The sequence below is a fragment of the Lissotriton helveticus genome, chromosome 3_1 (genome assembly GCF_964261635.1).
Source record: "Lissotriton helveticus chromosome 3_1, aLisHel1.1, whole genome shotgun sequence".
Taxonomy (NCBI): Eukaryota; Metazoa; Chordata; class Amphibia; order Caudata; family Salamandridae; genus Lissotriton; species Lissotriton helveticus.
This window is the reverse complement of record NC_136061.1, coordinates 1,722,990,109-1,723,010,837: the sequence shown is the minus strand read 5'-3', so window position 1 is coordinate 1,723,010,837 and position 20,729 is coordinate 1,722,990,109.

The window sequence follows — 20,729 nt, the reverse complement described above, 5'->3', positions numbered from 1 at the left end:
AATAGCCAACTCACAGAACTCTATCAACTCCTTAGAAAACTCCCAATCAGGCTTTTGCACCAACCACAGCACATTGCGGCCATCAATGACCTCATCGACATAGGAGAAATGGCATCACTCATTGTTCTCAAAAGCTTTTGATACGGCTTCCCATAAGCCGCTAATCAGAAAGCTTCAGAACCTGGGTATCTGCGGACCAACCCTCAAGTGGATATCCTCCTTCCTCACAGACAGAACTCAACGAGTTAGACTTCCCCCTTCACCTCAGAGCTCAAGAAACTCATCTGTGGAGTCCCTCAAGGATCATTGCTCAGGCCAACACTCTTCCACAACTACATACTGCCCATTGTGGACTCTGTCAGAACCCACAGCATCAACATAGTATGCTATGCTGACAACAAACAGCTCATCTTCTCCCTTACTGACACAACCAGCACCGCCAAAGAAAACTTCGCCAACTGCATGAGGAACGTCGCTGCTTGGATAAAAAATAACTGGCTCCAGTTCAACACAGACAAAACCAAAGTGCTTATTTTCTGCAACAACTGCTTCCTCCGGGATGCCTCTTGGTGGCCCTCAAACTTTTTTCCGCCACCTACCCCTGCAGGCAATGCCAAGAACTTCAGGATCGTCCTGGACACCAACCTCTTCATGAGCAGACAGATCAAAGCTGTATCATCATGCTTCTACATCTTGTGAATGCTACGTACGATTTTCACATGGATCCCACTGAACACCAGATGAATGGTCATGCAGGCTCTTATCACGAGTAGACTTGATTACGAAAACGCCTTCTACATCAGAATCCCAGCCCTTGTCCTACGCTGATTCCAAACCACCCAGAACACTGATACCAGACTCATCCTGAACATCCAGCGAAATAACCACATCTCTCCATATATCAACGATCTCCACTGTCTCCTAGTCCAGGAAAGATGCAAGTTCAAGCTACTCACCCACTCCTACAAAGCTTCCCACAACACCAGGCCAACATACCTCAACCACCGCCACAACCAGACACCTTCAAACTGCATCCTAAGCAAGAGCACACCTCCCTCACGTCAAGAAGACCAGGAGTGGAGAATGCTCCTGCTCATACCTCACAGCCAGGACCTGGAACGACCTCCGAAAACCCCTCAGAACCTCTCTCCCTCTTGGGCTTTCGAAGGAACCTCAAGACATTGCTCTCCCAGACAAAACAGGCACGATCTTTTTCCATCCCACCCCTCCCCCCAGCCTACCCTATTCGGCGCCTGGATACCCTCACAGGTGATTGGCAGGGCTCTACAAATTCACATAACATTTGGTGAGATATGTTGATGGGGACTGCTTTGCTGGGAAATTTGTCAAAGGCAGGGAGTCAGGAAGGTCCCCTGGTCCACAACCAGTTGATCCACAGTTTAGGATTGAGGGAAATCCACCTACCTGGATGAAAGACTATATTGGTTGAATCTTATGCCAATAAAGATTTTACTCCAGTAGCTACATCTGTAGTTTTCTAAATTCATATAATTTGTTGTAGCATTAAATTCATGTTCCCGGTTGGAAGGGGAAGGTGCTGTGTTTACTCCTTGTTGCTTTCTATGTATTCAGAATTGAGAATTGTAATCATGTCTTGGGGGTTCTTTATTAGAATGGTGTAAGCAGATTCCTAGTCCATTGCGGGGATCTGGCTGCTATTTTTTCTTCTCCTTTGTCAAACCTTCCTTTCACATAAATAGGCAGAAAGCATATTTTGCATCACTAAAAGTACAATGCTGACTATTAATTACTTGGAAAACTCACAACGAGAGATGTGTCCGCACAAACCGTGCCGTAGCAACTTGGCAAGCATCAACACAAAGAAGATATTCAGATTAGGTTGAAGTAAGAATTTACAAAAAGTCAAGGTTACTCTAAATTGAATTGTTTTTGCATTGCACTTCCTTATCAATGCGATATTTTTGTACTTTAATGTGGAATATGATACGTTTTCATTTAAAGTGTTTGTACAGTTTAAATTTAGTCGACAAACTTAAAACATTTCCAAAAAACAATAATATATGAAAAAAAACTTGTAGTTCAATAATTCTAATCTACATGACCTGTGGAAGGTTTTATAAACTATATGGTCAAAATGTATAATGAACGTATGAAAAATCTAATTTATACTTATTTCTATGAAAAATGTAACTGTACAGGAAAATTGAAATAGTGCACGTAGTTTTTGAACAATAATGCTCTTATAGTTTTATTATAGATTATCATACAATCCTCTTATCTGCTCTACAAAAGTGTGCACAGAAGTCTTAGCAGGTTGCATCCACCCTTTCGTCTGGTGTAGGTTGACTTTGCTCATTTCCTAGTTAGCCAAGCTGAAAGTTCAAGCGTTAGGAAAGGCATGGGCAGCCATGATACCATCGGTGTTACTTTATTGTTAGGAGAGCCTCTCATTGAAAGTACCCACGGGAAATTGTGGGAAGCATATTTTTCTAAGCCAGGGAATCTTTTGATGCCGCTCTTTGCCTTAAATCAGGTAAGGTGGGTCTATCATATAGTGAGTGAACGTGGTATTAGTCCAATGAAATCAAGCATAGGCAAAGTCAACAGATCTTGCCCGTGCCAATGCTTTTTTTCGATACTGTGCAGCATCGATGAAAAGAAAAAATTATTTTGCCAATTCTATGTAAAATCAGCAAAATTAAAACAACATTTTTGTTATTCCCTATGTGTGCCAAGCACAATGAGGAGTGTTCCTATTGGAGCAGGACCGAAACTGAGTTGCATATGGCTGTGGCTAATATGAGAGGGAATAATGAGAAAACAAGCATTGGAAATGCAATAGGTCTCGCACCATTAGAGTTAGTGCTTTTAGAATTGTTTATGGGTTTTTTTTGTAAATGTTTAGCATTTTTGTTTCCTGTAGCCAATGTTAAAGAATTACAAATAAAAAAAGCCATAAACATTTCTTAAAGCTGTAACTGAAATGGTCTGAGACCTATTGCACTGTGTGAGGGTGAGGGGTTGAGGGTGAGTGAGGGTGAGGGGTTGAGGGTGAGTGAGGGTGAGTGAGGGTGAGGGGTTGAGTGTGAGTGAGGGTGAGGGGTTGAGGGTGAGTGAGGGTGAGGGTGAGTGAGGGTGAGGGTGAGTGAGGGTGAGTGAGGGTGAGGGTGAGTGAGGGTGAGGGTGAGGGAGGGTGAGGGAGGGTGAGGGTGGGTAAGGGTGGGTGAGGGTGAGTGAGGGTGAGTGGTTGAGGGTGAGTGGTTGAGGGTGAGTGGTTGAGGGTGAGTGGTTGAGGGTGAGTGGTTGAGGGTGAGTGGCTGAGGGTGAGTGGTTGAGGGTGAGTGGTTGAGGGTGAGTGGTTGAGGGTGAGTGGTTGAGGGTGAGTGGTTGAGGGTGAGTGGTTGAGGGTGAGTGGTTGAGGGTGAGTGGTTGAGGGTGAGTGAGGGTGAGGGAGGGTGAGGGGTTGAGGGTGAGTGAGGGTGAGTGAGGGTGAGGGGTTGAGGGTGAGTGAGGGTGAGTGAGGGTGAGTGAGGGTGAGGGGTTGAGGGTGAGTGAGGGTGAGGGGTTGAGGGTGAGTGAGGGTGAGTGAGGGTGAGGGGTTGAGGGTGAGTGAGGGTGAGGGGTTGAGGGTGAGTGAGGGTGAGGGAGGGTGAGGGAGGGTGAGGGAGGGTGAGGGTGAGTGAGGGTGAGTGAGGGTGAGTGAGGGTGAGTGAGGGTGAGGGGTTGAGGTTGAGGGTGAGGTGTTGAGGGTGAGTGAGGTGTTGAGGGTGAGTGAGGGTGAGGGAGAGTGAGGGTGAGGGGTTGAGGGTGAGTGAGGGTGGAGGGTGAGGGGGTGAGGGTGAGGGGTTGAGGGTGAGTGAGGGTGAGGGGTTGAGGGTGAGTGAGGATGAGTGAGGGGTTGAGGGTGAGGGGTTGAGGGTGAGGGGTTGAGGGTGAGTGAGGGTGAGTGAGGGTGAGGGTGAGGGATTGAGGGTGAGGGGTTGAGGGTGTGTGTGTGACAGTAACTTGTGTGTGTGAGGGCAGTGTGTGTCAATGCAACGGGGATCATGTTATCGACCTCAGAAGCATTAAAAGTGTGTGTCTTGGAACGTCTGAGGGCAGCTCGTGTTACAAGCTTGCTTTGAAGATGGTCATGCAGTGCTGGGAGTGGAGCAGATGGTCCTGTTTATGACCTGCAGAGCGCGTGTGAAATGGGCGCGGATGAAGTGACTGGGGGGTGAGGGGTGTGCAGCCTGGTGTGCTGAAGCCTGGCAGCAGAGGCGGCGCGCGCCAGCAGAGGCGGCGCCTGCACACAAATTGGCTAAGTGGCTGGTGGCAAATGGACGCACATCAAAGGAGCCGCGAAAGTAGCATGCAAGCAGAGGGCTTTTTTATTTATTTCCACTCATCTGTACTAGTGTTCGTGCTCAAATGACCCCAGATTACACGTAAATTATACATGATGAAAGGCCAAGAAATGATGTTGGGTTACTCCCACAATATATGTACAGTTCATGAATGTGCAATTTGTTGTTTGCTGATAGCTGGATTAATAAAGCTAGCTCAGAGGGTTAAAGCGCTGACGACCGATCTACCTGTGATATGCAGTTAACACGCTGGAGACCCTTAGGGCCGACGCAGCCTCTCATGTTTCTGCGGTCGATAAAATGAGCAGCTGGGTTTATGTGCACATATAAAATAAATTAGTCTCTATTTTCTTAGTATTATTACAGTTAAAGTGTAGGCTGTTTTTCTGCATTTAGTTCAATATACACTGCTATAACCAGTGTCGCACGTTTAGTTATAATGTTTCTGATTGTCAGTTAGTTTTCGGGTGGATTAACTTTCTTCTTTAATCCTTCAGTGTTGTCTTGTATTGTTTTATACGCATGTCAATGTTTGTTGGTGAGTTTAGTACACAAATTCGGTATGTCTGCATTTGCTACAGTTTTGGGTCTTTCGTGTTTTTTAGAAACGGATGGAAGGCTTCTTGTGGTGATTGTGAGTTAAACAATTGCCCGTGCGACTGTTCCTTGTGCGTTGTTTCAGAGTCGTAAGAAAGGTAATTTAAAGGGAAAAAAGAAGGAAGAAAAAGAATTACGCATTGAGAGAAGGAAACTGTGGAGTACAGGGAAAGAAGAAGTAAGCCCTGAAGTGAGAGAAGGACTGTCATAGGGAGGATGAGGAAGACGAGGCAGACTGAGGCAGCTGGAGAATAATGGAACGTGAGAGAGTGATGCGTGGGCAGAGAGAAGGCAGGCGCTGGAGAGGGAGGGGGTGGGATGCCTGCGCAAGGGACGACACACAGAGCGAATAGAGGTTACAATGAGGATCAGAGAGAAGAAAGGTAATTTAAAGGGAAATATTAAAATAAAGAAAAATAATGAAGAAAACAGAGCACTAATTAAAAAGTGAGAGATGGGCGAATGAAAGAAACCGTGAAAAGAAATGGAAAGGAAGGAAGCAGTAAGTCGGCCGGCTGGGAAATGCTCTCGGCATTGCGATTTGCAGAAATAGAAGACAGACGCATTTTGTTGACAGTGGTGGGTGCGAAAAAAAACCTCTAAAATGTAAAATGTAAGGACTGGAATCCGCAGTTGCACAAAAAAAAGTAGGTTAAACACATCATAAGGAGTATTAAGACCTTAAGGTGTAGTAAACCTTTTTAAAGTGGAATTCCCAAAATCCCCAATGTGAACATGTTAAATAAAACACATGAGATAGTAAAAACGTCTGTTAATTATTTTAAAAAAACAACTAATCAGAGCGTAGTGAAACCCTTGTAAAGCATAACCCAAACATTTGGGTCCCCAGTATGAACATGTGAAAAAACATCACAGGGTGAAGTGAAAACAACTGTAAAGTGAAACAGAGACACTGAAGGCTCTCTCTGTAACACCAACATGTGTGATAAGCAAAGTCCCAGAGAGAAGACCTAATAGTAATCGCCTCAACATGAGATTTGCTGATAAGTGAGAGATTTTATAGGGATTATTGGGCATGTCTGAGATGTCAGAGAAGGGGATATTAGTACAAAAACCGCTCTTGGCAAAGTCAATATATCTCGCCCTTGCCCCAATTGACGTTGCTAAGATTGTAAGCCCTGTCGTACAGCATCCCGATTTTGTACAGCGCTGCTTTTTTTTTTATAACAGGAAAAAGGGTACAAGCAGTCGGCTTTGTAATTTGTAGGCGCAAGCACCAAGCATGCATGCACCTACACACAGGCAGTTTTAAATAAAAAAGATTTTGCTTGCTGGTTTGAGTTTGACTGGTATAGAAAAACAAAACTGTGGAGCGGGAGGAGAGAGCAATAACAATGTGGGGGTTGTAAGGAATCAGAGACGGCATTTTGTAAAACCATATGAGGGCACGGGAGGGGGAAGGAACATAGGTGATGGGTGAAGAACACGTAGAAAGAGTAACGTGAGGGTGAGATCATGTACTGGATAATGGGAGGGTGAGATGCTGCACTGGATAATGTGAGGGTGAGATGCTGCAACTGACGTATTGAGCAGTTGTAGGAAGGGCTACAGCTGCCGTTTTTTGGAACTGTGGAACCAGGCTTTAGTCCTTGCGTCTGTTCAAAACCTGAGATTCTGGGCAAGTCACTTAATTTCCCCGTGCCTAAAGCAAAATGAACGTGCCCTTCTATTATATAAGTGTTGCTTTTGTAAAATCCTTCAATAGCTTCCACTCGAGCTCAGGTACATAGAAAACATAGAAAAAGAAGTAAACATCATGTGAAAACCGACTAAAAACACAGAATAGTTTAAACATACAGATATCACCTGCCACAAAAAGCCGACTCTCTAGTCAGCTAAGCATACCTGTGACTTAGAAGCTGCCCTTAAGAAGAGTGCCGAACAACTCACTCCAAATCAACGATAACAATAAAATACAACACACCAACCCCTCAACTCTGACTCACGCGCTGCACTGCTGGTAATGATTATTGGGCGGCTGGCGAGGCGCTCTACACAGTGTGTTTGCGTGCAGCACATGGTTCCTCCGGTCAGGCTGGAGTATATGTGTTCCTGGCTCTATGTGCGCCCTTTTTTGCAGTGCATTGTTGTGACTTTAAGGCAGCTGCTTATACCATGCCTACCTTCATTGGAGCTGCAGGAAGGGCGCTCTGGAGAAGCCCAAAGCCAGTCAAACAATGGGAGGGAGAACTAGCTTCGGTGGGAGGGGACTCTGAATGCTGGAGCCAGGACTTCTCCAGGAAGTGGTGGTCTGCTTTCCTGGCCGGTGTTTTGGCTCTGGAGCAAATGAATCTGAGGGAGGAGGAGCGCAAAAGGGGAGGCTGAAGCTAGCGGTGACAATGGAAAGCTGCATCTAGTCTCTAATACCTTCCTGTTCAGTATTAACAGAGTGTGGACGGGTTCTCGGTATCAGCTCTCCCCATTGAAAATTAAAAGGAAAAGTGAATGCCTTTGTGACCACGTTTGTTTTAGAGCCTAGACACACCAATAACCATGTGCTTTCACCGTAACACGGCGGGCAGGGGAGGGGGCGGAGAGGGGAGAGGTGCGAGGGGAGGAGAGTAGGAGGAGGAGGGGGAGGAGAGTAGGGGAGGCAAGGCTAGCGGCAGGCAGGCAGGGGAGGAGAGGAGGAGGGGGGAGGAGAGTAGGGGAGGCACGGCCTAGCGGCCGTGCAATCAAGTAGTGAGGGGGCGGAGCTGGGGGAGGCTGTGGAAGAGAGTAGGCAAGGCAGGCGGCTGGGGGCATGTGCACGCGCTTTTAAGCTCAATGCACATGCGCATTGAGCTTAAAAGTCACGGGCACTGCAAGGAATCGCCACGATTCCTTGCAAGTTAGATAAAGTGTGGATGAGCCCCTATAGTCTCGCTTGCTCGATGCGCATGCGCATCGACAGGCGAGACCTAAAAAACAGAAGGACTGGGAAGCAGCACGAGTAATTACCTGTGGCTGAGATTCATTCAAGCATCTTATGCATCACTTTGTTTACTGCAGAACGATGGGTATGCCCAGATGTGGGTTCTATGCTCTGGTGCCTCTGGAACAAAGCTGCACCCCAATGAACTGCCCGAACTAAGGCGAAACTGGTCTTGGGTTGCTTATGTTCCAGTTCAGAGAGGACCTAGTTTAGCATTTTGTTATGGACTGTTCCTATTGGCACAGGCCCACAATTAATTTCCATATATGTTATGTTAATAAATTTGTTGAGCGCACGGATACCCGAGGGGGTCTTGGCACTCAGCGGTATATTATGCCAATATCTGTAAGACGAAAGAAGAGAATGACTATTGCTCAAATAACCAGGTTTTCAAGGCTTTCCTAAAGGTAAATAGAGTTGGAAAAGTTCAGATAGAAAGAGGGAGTGTTTTCCAGAGTTTGGGGGCAGCTGCCCTAAAGCTATTGCCACACCATCTGGCCTTGAAAACTCTCGGAATTGCTAGCAGTTTAGCTCCTTTAGAACGCAAATGCCTTTTTGGGACATACAAGTAAAGTAGTCGTCTCAAAAACATAGGGCCAGTGTTATGAAGTGCTCTATAAGTAATATAGCTGGTCCTCATCCGAGATGGCATAGTAGGCAAAATAATGATGGACTGGGATGCAGTCATGAGGAATTACCAGTGGCTAGGATTAATTCAAGTATTGCACCCATCACTTTTTTTCTTTATTTAATGAGGTATGCACACACCTCAGAATGAAGTTAATGCATTGTTTATTTATCGATCCAAGATCAATAAATAAAAATGTTGAAGTGCAAAAGTACAAGTCGCCAGGCATAAAATGGCAGGTGGAGGACACTCAAAAGAAAATTAAATTAATAAAAAGCAATGCTTCTGCCCACAAGGAGTTGGAGGAGATACAGAGGAGCAGGTGGAGGGAGCAATGGAGAGAGGACGTTCAGGCAAGGGACAAACTGAGGTGCTTAAGGATCGGCCAAGGAAGGCCTAAAAAATTACAAGGTTTTAGGTCGAGCCTAGGCATTGCTTTAGCAATGCTTGTTGGCGAGATATTTAGTGGGGCTTTCAAAAGTGCACCCAAAGTGCAGATTAGGTACAGTGCATGTGAGCACAACCACGCTCATTGTGCACAGCTTTCATTCGCCACCAGACACTTCGTGCGCGCGCTCTGCGCTCCGCCTCTGCTGCCACTTCAGCTCACCAGGCTGCACACCCCCTCACCCCTCGCTCGCCAATGTCCCTCCCACCCTTCCTTTGATCTCGCTGCGAATTCTTACGGGCTAATGGCCTACCACCTCCCCCAGCACAGAGAGCGCATCACTTGTTTACTCTCCTAATTTGTCAAGGCATGCTTTTTTATTGTGTTCGTGTCGTTTTAAAATACATCAACATGGGAAGAGGTTTTGGTGCTCGAATGAGCCATATTCCTCTCTCAGTAGCCTTTTTTTGGTCCCTATGAGAGATTTACTCGATAGCCCATCGCAGCGCCGCCCCTCTGAAGCTTTGTTCCATTCTGGAGACGGGTGTTGTCGTCTCCAGTCATGCAGGTGGGGCCATTTACTTTTGAGGCGGGGGGGCTTGTGTCTATGAAAGGAAGCAGCCCAGCTCCCCTATTCACATTCTGCTGCCGAAGTGCCTGAAAAAGATAGCACATAATTACTTAAAGCTCTGGCTGGTGCTAGGCAATCGCTCTCAAAAGTTCCATGGCCTCGTTTAATGCCCCCTTATTCCTTAACATTAATCAGTGGACTATTTTGCATAGTATAGATATTCCCACCGCCTATACCAGGACTAATGAGCGACCCATCCAGATCGTCTTCAATAAGAAACCAAGGGCTTTTAGACTACCACCTCGGGGTCCCTTCAGGTGATGCCACGACACTCCGGTCATGCACCTTTATCCTGGCCCTCAAGTTTCTTTAGAGACTGAGGCTAATTGGCTGTTTCCGTGAGCAATCCTTAACCCACGCGAAGGCATCTCTAGGAGCCATCCCCAAGAGCCACGGGCACTCTGCGATTTGTACTTCTTGTTCTTTTCAGGATCACCACAAGAATCATCTCCTCTGTCCACCATTTCAACTGGTATTCCTGCTTGGAATCCCTCCCTTTCCTTTTTAATGCTCGCGTGTGCATTAGAATGTTTTTCTTTAATTGAGCAGAAAAGTAAAACATCTCAGAAAAAGAGGCAACGCCTACCAAATAAAAAAAAATGTTAACATGCAATTTAAAACTGTTTTGAATTGAGCTAAAACGTCTTAATATCTGGAGAGAACACTGAATTGAAAAGCTGAATATAAACAAGTGCAATTTATACGTCCCCCCACTGTACCTCCCATCACTGAGCCCACTGCCGTCAGTTTCCCCTCTCCCCCATCTGAAAGTGAGATGGGGCAGTGCATGGCCTGGCCCTGTACGACTGGTTCATGGTTCAGTTGAATGCGTAGAGTCTGCTGTGCTGTGCACAGTCTGGTTAAAGTAAAATTGCTGAGCCTAGAGATGCTGAGTTTTGTAGCACAAATTTCGTTTGTTATTTCAACCTCATACTACCTCTGCTAAACACAGTGATGCTACATAATCCAAACTTGCACAACTCCCAAACTGAGCCTCCTGCACCCCCATCCCGCTGCTCCCACCCGCGCCCTTTCCAACAATCCCTGCTGGCACAAAGTGCAACATTTCACACTTCCATTCTCCCCCTCCCCCCTGCAGTGCCAAATAGTGCACTCCCCGCATAGTTCGTGCAGTTCGGATTCTGTGCCAGCCTAACCATTGACACAGTCTGGAGTACTTGCTGCATCGCTCTTTGAATGGGAGTCTGAAAAAACGCATGCAACACCACAGATATGATTAATGCCATTATATGCCCTTGCAACAACATGTACATAGGTCAAACCAGACAAAAAGTCAAGACCAGGATACTGCAACACGGTAGTAGGATATGATGTGGGGACTGTCGGGGCATCCTTGGTTGATCATTTTCAAAGAGGGTCACAACCAAGATTCTTTGAAATGGGTGGTTCTTGAAAAAATATCAGTGTGCCCCAGGGCTGGTGATATAAATTCCATCTAGAACATCCGAAAGTCTAAATGGATATATACATTGGACACTGTTAACAGCGGGTTAAATGAATTGATGCTACTTATGCCGAACTGGCTGTCTTGTGTAATGAATAGCATAAGGATACATTCCTAGCTGTAGGGCCTTGTACACTATACTACACTGAACATTGTGGGGCCATTTCCCTGTTTTCCCTGTACTACCACTCTATTGCTGTGTTTATTGGATCTATGGATTAAGAAACATACACACCGTTTATGTATATAAATGACTCTGTATATTATGAAGCTTCATCACTCCTGCCTATCATGTCAATATATGTGCCCTGTGACGGACTTGCATGTACATTGGAGGAAACAGATCATACGTGTATTTATGCATGGACTACTTTGGTCCGTTTATCAAACATTCTGTGCTCTATGAAGCACATACATTTCTTCGGCAGATTACACATGTAATTTATACTGTATCAATGCACTGATTATTTCATCCAGCAGCAATTATTTTTACCAGGTAGAACTTACGTTCTCTTTCTACCATACTACTGTCACACTGAGGACGTTTTTGTTCTTGATCGCCTCGGTTATCCGCTATTCAGATAGCATTCATAATTCCAAGTTGAACATCTATGGGAATATTGAATAATCCGTAATAGTTTTTGTCTATTCATAAGGCAGACTGCTTCCTCTTTTTTGCCAGGCAACGCTTTACGTGCCGGTAGTGAGCGGCTGCACCCAGCGTGCACGTCGCTCTTGCGCTCTTAACAGGGCCAAGCACTGGGCCTCTACTTGCCAGCAGGGCCGGCCTAAGGCATGTGCAAGCTGTGCACCTGCACAGGGCCGCCAAACCCCAGGGGCCGCCACGCCAATATATATCCTTAGATACATATTTGCGTGGCGGCCCCTGGCAGGGACATGGTCAGCGACGGCTACCGCCCCCCTCCCTGTGGACCCACATCAACCCAGGACACACTGACACGAAACATGACTGTCTTTGGAAGGCGGGGGATCACAAGACCCCCCGGCCGTATTTATTAAGATACAAAATTAATAAAATTATTAAACAAAAGTTACCGTTTTATGCAAAATTATTCAGGGACATTAGATTATTATTATTATTATTATTCTGAGTTTTATATAGCGCCTGGTTACCGTGCAGGCATCCCAGCGCTCACCAGAGAATAACACTACCAGAAATAATACAGGGGTTTAAGCAGAAAACAGAAAAGTTTTTAAAAGTCTGCGGAACCGAAGAAGACTGGTTTCCGAACGTAGTTGTAGCGGAAGAGAGTTCCACAGAGTGGCCACATTTATCGAAAACCTTCTACCACCCGTCCTGGCCTTCTTCACCCTCCCGACCTGAAGAAGATGTTGATGGTCAGAACGGAGAGAGCGGGGGGCCTTATAGGGCTGGACCATCTCCCCCAGAATAGGTGGACCTACCCCCTGCCGAACTTTATGGGCGATACAGAGTGACTTGAATTTCACCCTGTCCCTAACAGGGAGCCAGTGCAGTGCCCTCAGCGCCGGGCGAGCAGACTGGCGCCTGGGAAGACCCGTCAAGAGCCTGGCGGCCGCGTTCTGCACTTGCTGTAGTTTGTTCAGGGTAGATTCAGGTGCACCCAGGAATAACGCGGTGCTGAAATCCAGCCGCGAGATGATAAGTCCCTGGATGAGAAGTCTCCTAGTGGCCGCTGGGATCAGAGGTAGGATCTTCCGGGCTGAACGAAGCAGACCAAAACACAAGCCAGCGGTCTTTTTAGCATGAGTTTTGAAGGAAAGGTCCTGCTCAAGCCACACCCCCAGGCTCTTGATCTCCTGCTTGGGGGTGGGTACAGGTCCCAGACAGTCGGGCCAGCTGCTGGGGGACAAAGATGGAGAGGAGTTCCCCAGCAGCATCAGTTCCGTCTTGGAGCCGTTTAGCTTTAGTGCTGAGCTGCACATCCACGAGTAGATCTTCTCGAGACACGAGTGCAGCCGGTCGGGATGGAGAGCCGACTGGGAAAGGCCTACCACCAACTGAGTATCATCAGCATAACTGATGATTTTAATACCCATCGGCAGTACCACACTCTCCAGGGGGGCCATATAAACGTTGAATAAAGTAGGGCTCAATGAAGAGCCCTGTGGCACCCCACACTGGAGAGGGAATGAAGATGATTTTTCATGACCTTCCCATACCTCAAATGTACGTCCTTCCAAGAAGGAAGCGAACCATTTGAGAGCCAAACCAGTGACCCCCACCCCCGACAGCCGTTGGAGAAGCACCTGATGGTCCACGGTGTCGAAAGCAGCACTGAGGTCCAGGAGGATCACTGCCACTGATCCCCCCGAATCCAAAATGCTCCTTGCATTCTCCACGACCGCCAGCAGGGCGGTGTCGGTCCCCTGACCGGGTCGAAAACCCGTTTGGGAATCGCCCAGGAGGGAGTTAGCCTCCAGGAAGTCCGACAGGCGACTGTTCACCAGCTTCTCAGCCACCTTACTGAGACCCGGCAGCAGGGAGATAGGCCTAAAGTTGGCGAGGTCGGCGGGATCAAGGTTAGGCTTCTTCAAAAGAGCCTTAACCACCGCCCCTTTCCAACTAGGGGGAACTACCCCTTGAGTGAGGGACAAGTTTATAAGGTCCGTCACTGGGCCGCCGATGGTAGGAGCCACCTGTTTAAGATATTTAATGGGTGCTGGGTCTTTCGGGGAACCGCTCTTCATGGTCCTCAAAACCGACAGAGCTTCCTCCATAGTGACAGGACCGAGAGAGGCCAGTTCCACTGATCGCATCCTAAGTTGAGAACTGGAGTTATCATCCAAGGAAGATACCTCACCTTGCCGGGGAAGAGAAGCCAGTATGTTGTCGATTTTAGTTTTAAAAAAGGAGGCCAATTCTGTACATTTTTTGCGTGGGTCCTCGTGGATGACCTGAGGTTCGGGGGTATTCAGTAGTTCCTTAATGACCCTGAATGACTCTTTAGAAGAGTTGGCCGCAGAGCCAATTCTCTCTTCAAAGAATCCGGATTTAGCCACCCGAATAGCGGCTTTATACCTGCTCAGAGCCGTACGGTATTCTTTCCGACTCATTTCACTCCAGTCTCTCCTCCAGGACCGCTCTAGCTTCTTACATCCCTTCTTCAAGGTTCTCAATTCAGGCGAATACCAGGGCGCCGAACCCACTCTCTTCCCCCTCGTAAGTTGTTTCTTTTTGGGTAGGATGGTATCTAACGAGTCCGTAAGCCAGATGTTTAAATTCGCATCCGCGACTATCGGATTAACTCCCTGAGGGGGCCGCGTAGCCTCCAGATGTATCACCCAGGTGTCAACCGGGAGCCTCGACCAGGCTCTCTCCAAGATGTGAACCCTTGGGACCGCCGCAACTGAGCTATCAAATTGCCACGTTGCGGACACCAAAAAGTGGTCTGTCCAGGGCAGGGCGAGTGCGGAGGGTGGATTAAGATGGTCCAAATTTGAGAATATGGGGTCGAGCAAGTGACCCTTCTCATGGGTCGCACCCGAGTTGGCCAGGTTGATCCCAAAAGCTTTGAGATCATCAAGCAGGTCTACTCCCGCAGCATTGGAGGGGTCATCAAGATGGATATTAAAATCCCCAAGAGCAACAAAGTTGGTAATTGAGGAGGCAAGGAGTGCGGTAGTTTCTAGGAGGGAATTAGGGAAATTTCCCAGGGGTCCAGGGGGGCAATAAATCAACAAGCCCGCCAGGGACACTGTAGATGACAGGCGAAGGGAGAACTGACAGCTCTCACAATCAGTCACCCCTCCATTCTGAATCTTACAAGCCAGCGTGTCTCTAAAAAGGATAGCAATTCCCCCTCCCCTCCCCACAGGTCTGTCAAGGTGGGATATGAGAAAACCTGGAGGGAGTGCTCTGACCATATCAGGGCCAGAGCTGGAGGAGAGCCAGGTCTCGGTAAGAAACAACACATCGAGCTCGTGATCCAGGATGAGTGAATTAATTTCAGTGGCGTGACTCGGTAGTGACCGGCAATTGAGTAAGGCCATGGAAAAGGCAGATTTCGCAGCCACTAAAGTATGACCAGAAATACAAGCTCTACACGGTAGGAAAGGAGTGGTTCCCTCCTGTGCAAAATTACAGATGGTAGGGTGGGGCGGACGAAAAGAGATGAGGACATCCCTCCCATATCGAAGCCTGTTGGTCGGTGGCGCCAAGGAGACGGGCATAATGGCAGGCCCTAGGCCCGTCTGGGCCCGGACGGGCCCAGACGGGCTGAACTCTGACGTAACTCCGGCGTCAGTTCGGCGTCCCCGCTGCGCGTGACCGCTGCGCGTTGGCATGGCTACCTAAATACTGAACCAGCAAGGTAGAGAAAGGACTGAATGCACGCTGCTCCCACTCACCAAAGATGGCCGCCTCGAGACAGGGCGAAGGACCCGCAAAGCGCGGTGAGTTATACCAATTAGGGTGCAAGTTAGGATGACACAGGTGGGGGTATGCGGGCCAGGCAATTTAAAATCAAGGGATAAGTGCCCTAAACAAGAAAAATAAAATACAAAAACGGGAGGATTAAAACGAGCGAGCTGCCACTACACACGCACTACTAGAGAATAGCGCCACACGCTGGTAAAGCATATCAACAAGTATGATATGCTAACCTTAACAAGATTCTAATACAGCTTGTTTCCTAACCGAATCTAACATCCTCCTCTGAAATTTTGCATACTAAGATTACTGACCATATGGCGAGGTCCTAACCGGTGTCAGGTCCTACTAGCTGCGCCCTTACCGCAGGTGCGCATGCGCAGCCGAGCCCGTTAATTACTCGGTCCACGCCGTGAACTCCATTTACCCACTGAAGGAGGGCCCTTACTCGCGCCATTCGCTGACGTCATGAGTACACGCGGGGTGGCTACCAGCCATAAGGACAGCGTGACTCTCCTACCCGCGCCCCTTTGCAGCACCAGTTATACCTGCCCCTGAAGTTCTGGGAGGGGCCAGTGACCCCTCCCCCTGGGCGGACACCTCCAAAGGATGATGCCGCCCCCTCAGACCTTAAAATAGCTGCTCACCGGTCATGACCTTACCGCATGTCCATACCCTAATAAATACGACGACCTGTGGAAAAAGAACTAAAGGACAACTACACTAACTAAATCAACACGACATGAAATACCATCGTCAGGCTACTAGGGGAAAAAAGGCCTAAACAAAATTGCAACCGACATTTTATGTGTCAACACTACTTCCTAAATGGGAAAAAATAGTTAATACACGTCAATACACGTCATAAAAAACAGGTATACAGTATACATGAGATACCATTGCAACCGACATTTGTCTTTCAAACCACTTCCTAAACGGGAAAATAAGTAATTAATACACGTCAATACACATAATAAGACAGGTATACCATATGCTCAAAAACACTGCAATGTTCCAGGGATGGTGGGTGGGGAAAATTAGGAGGCCCGAGCACGGGGCACGACCAGTGTGAGGGAGCGTCCAGGCGACAAGGGGCCACCTGAGCGCTCCCCCCTCCTTTAACCTAGGGTCGTGGGTAGGGGGTGGCACGCCCCCTCCCCCCGCCCCCCAGCCGCCCGCCCCCCCGACGCCGTGAACTCCATTTACCCACTGAAGGAGGGCCCTTACTCGCGCCATTCGCTGACGTCATGAGTACGCGCGGGGTGGCTACCAGCCATAAGGACAGCGTGACTCTCCTACCCGCGCCCCTTTGCAGCACCAGTTATACCTGCCCCTGAAGTTCTGGGAGGGGCCAGTGACCCCTCCCCCTGGGCGGACACCTCCAAAGGATGATGCCGCCCCCTCAGACCTTAAAATAGCTGCTCACCGGTCATGACCTTACCGCATGTCCATACCCTAATAAATACGACGACCTGTGGAAAAAGAACTAAAGGACAACTACACTAACTAAATCAACACAACATGAAATACCATCGTCAGGCTACTAGGGGAAAAAAGGCCTAAACAAAATTGCAACCGACATTTTATGTGTCAACACTACTTCCTAAATGGGAAAAAATAGTTAATACACGTCAATACACGTCATAAAAAACAGGTATACAGTATACATGAGATACCATTGCAACCGACATTTGTCTTTCAAACCACTTCCTAAACGGGAAAATAAGTAATTAATACACATCAATACACATAATAAGACAGGTATACCATATGCTCAAAAACACTGCAATGTTCCAGGGATGGTGGGTGGGGAAAATTAGGAGGCCCGAGCACGGGGCACGACCAGTGTGAGGGAGCGTCCAGGCGACAAGGGGCCACCTGAGCGCTCCCCCCTCCTTTAACCTAGGGTCGTGGGTAGGGGGTGGCACGCCCCCTCCCCCCGCCCCCCAGCCGCCCGCCCCCCCGACGCCGTGAACTCCATTTACCCACTGAAGGAGGGCCCTTACTCGCGCCATTCGCTGACGTCATGAGTACGCGCGGGGTGGCTACCAGCCATAAGGACAGCGTGACTCTCCTACCCGCGCCCCTTTGCAGCACCAGTTATACCTGCCCCTGAAGTTCTGGGAGGGGCCAGTGACCCCTCCCCCTGGGCGGACACCTCCAAAGGATGATGCCGCCCCCTCAGACCTTAAAATAGCTGCTCACCGGTCATGACCTTACCGCATGTCCATACCCTAATAAATACGACGACCTGTGGAAAAAGAACTAAAGGACAACTACACTAACTAAATCAACACGACATGAAATACCATTGTCAGGCTACTAGGGGAAAAAAGGCCTAAACAAAATTGCAACCGACATTTTATGTGTCAACACTACTTCCTAAATGGGAAAAAATAGTTAATACACGTCAATACACGTCATAAAAAACAGGTATACAGTATACATGAGATACCATTGCAACCGACATTTGTCTTTCAAACCACTTCCTAAACGGGAAAATAAGTAATTAATACACGTCAATACACATAATAAGACAGGTATACCATATGCTCAAAAACACTGCAATGTTCCAGGGATGGTGGGTGGGGAAAATTAGGAGGCCCGAGCACGGGGCACGACCAGTGTGAGGGAGCGTCCAGGCGACAAGGGGCCACCTGAGCGCTCCCCCCTCCTTTAACCTAGGGTCGTGGGTAGGGGGTGGCACGCCCCCTCCCCCCGCCCCCCAGCCGCCCGCCCCCCCGACCCAGAAGCCTGCACAATGCCTTCCGGGTCAGGGGTCGGGCGCCAGCCAACCGGTGGTGCGGCGCGCACCCCCCGCGTCATCACTGGACGCCGGGAGGTCACGCCCCACCACCGGAGACAAGGGGAGAGGGGGGGCCGCCGCACCGCCATGCGGGCGGGGGGGCGAGGGCCCCCCTTTTCACATGGTCAGCGACGGCTACCGCCCCCCTCCCTGTGGACCCACATCAACCCAGGACACACTGGCACGAAACATGACTGTCTTTGGAAGGCGGGGGATCGCAAGACCCCCCGGCCGTATTTATTAAGATACAAAATTAATAAAATTATTAAACAAAAGATACCGTTTTATGCAAAATTATTCAGGGACATTAGATACAACCATATCAACAAGTATGATATGCTAACCTTAACAAGATTCTAATACAGCTTGTTTCCTAACCGAATCTAACATCCTCCTCTGAAATTTTGCATACTAAGATTACTGACCATATGGCGAGGTCCTAACCGGTGTCAGGTCCTACTAGCTGTGCCCTTACCGCAGGTGCGCATGCGCAGCCGAGCCCGTTAATTACTCGGTCCACGCCGTGAACTCCATTTACCCACTGAAGGAGGGCCCTTACTCGCGCCATTCGCTGACGTCATGAGTACGCGCGGGGTGGCTACCAGCCATAAGGACAGCGTGACTCTCCTACCCGCGCCCCTTTGCAGCACCAGTTATACCTGCCCCTGAAGTTCTGGGAGGGGCCAGTGACCCCTCCCCCTGGGCGGACACCTCCAAAGGATGATGCCGCCCCCTCAGACCTTAAAATAGCTGCTCACCGGTCATGACCTTACCGCATGTCCATACCCTAATAAATACGACGACCTGTGGAAAAAGAACTAAAGGACAACTACACTAACTAAATCAACACGACATGAAATACCATCGTCAGGCTATTAGGGGAAAAAAGGCCTAAACAAAATTGCAACCGACATTTTATGTGTCAACACTACTTCCTAAATGGGAAAAAATTGTTAATACACGTCAATACACGTCATAAAAAACAGGTATACAGTATACATGAGATACCATTGCAACCGACATTTGTCTTTCAAACCACTTCCTAAACGGGAAAATAAGTAATTAATACACGTCAATACACATAATAAGACAGGTATACCATATGCTCAAAAACACTGCAATGTTCCAGGGATGGTGGGTGGGGAAAATTAGGAGGCCCGAGCACGGGGCACGACCAGTGTGAGGGAGCGTCCAGGCGACAAGGGGCCACCTGAGCGCTCCCCCCTCCTTTAACCTAGGGTCGTGGGTAGGGGGTGGCACGCCCCCTCCCCCCGCCCCCCAGCCGCCCGCCCCCCCGACCCAGAAGCCTGCACAATGCCTTCCGGGTCAGGGGTCGGGCGCCAGCCAACCGGTGGTGCGGCGCGCACCCCCCGCGTCATCACTGGACGCCGGGAGGTCACGCCCCACCACCGGGAGACAAGGGGAGAGGGGGGCCGCCGCACCGCCATGCGGGCGGGGGGGCGAGGGCCCCCCTTTTCACATGGTCAGCGACGGCTACCGCCCCCCTCCCTGTGGACCCACATCAACCCAGGACACACTGGCACGAAACATGACTGTCTTTGGAAGGCGGGGGATCGCAAGACCCCCCGGCCATATTTATTAAGATACAAAATTAATAAAATTATTAAACAAAAGATACCGTTTTATGCAAAATTATTCAGGGACATTAGATACAACCATATCAACAAGTATGATATGCTAACCTTAACAAGATTCTAATACAGCTTGTTTCCTAACCGAATCTAACATCCTCCTCTGAAATTTTGCATACTAAGATTACTGACCATATGGCGAGGTCCTAACCGGTGTCAGGTCCTACTAGCTGCGCCCTTACCGCAGGTGCGCATGCGCAGCCGAGCCCGTTAATTACTCGGTCCACGCCGTGAACTCCATTTACCCACTGAAGGAGGGCCCTTACTCGCGCCATTCGCTGACGTCATGAGTACGCGCGGGGTGGCTACCAGCCATAAGGACAGCGTGACTCTCCTACCCGCGCCCCTTTGCAGCACCAGTTATACCTGCCCCTGAAGTTCTGGGAGGGGCCAGTGACCCCTCCTCCTGGGCGGACACCTCCAAAGAATGATGCCGCCCCCTCAGACCTTAAAATAGCTGCTCACCGGTCATGACCTTACCGCCACAGGCCAGCATTGTTGACCGACGATCTGGCCTCCCCCTTCCTACTCCTGGAAAGGTCATGATCACCTCGCAAATCACTCTAGCCATGGCACCATGTTATTAGATCACAGGACGTTCCTTGCCTCGGTTAAGTATACCCAGTCTCGTAGCTAGGAATGTTCACACCTAAATGCACCCATGAGGGATCGTCTGCAACCCGGGGGGGCTCGAAGTGATTTGTCAAATTGCGCGTTGTTCCCCTTTACCGAGTGATTCAACGCCTCGCCCGGCTCCCCCCCCCTCGCCACTGCCACCAAGGTATCAGTTGCGACCAACCTACCATGCCACTCGGCATGGCCACCCACCCTGCCACGGAGATGATGTCCTCTATAAGGATGCGGCTAAATCATTCTCCCCCAGGTGAAGTATCACCACTAACGGGGGGGGGGGGTTGCTGAGATAAG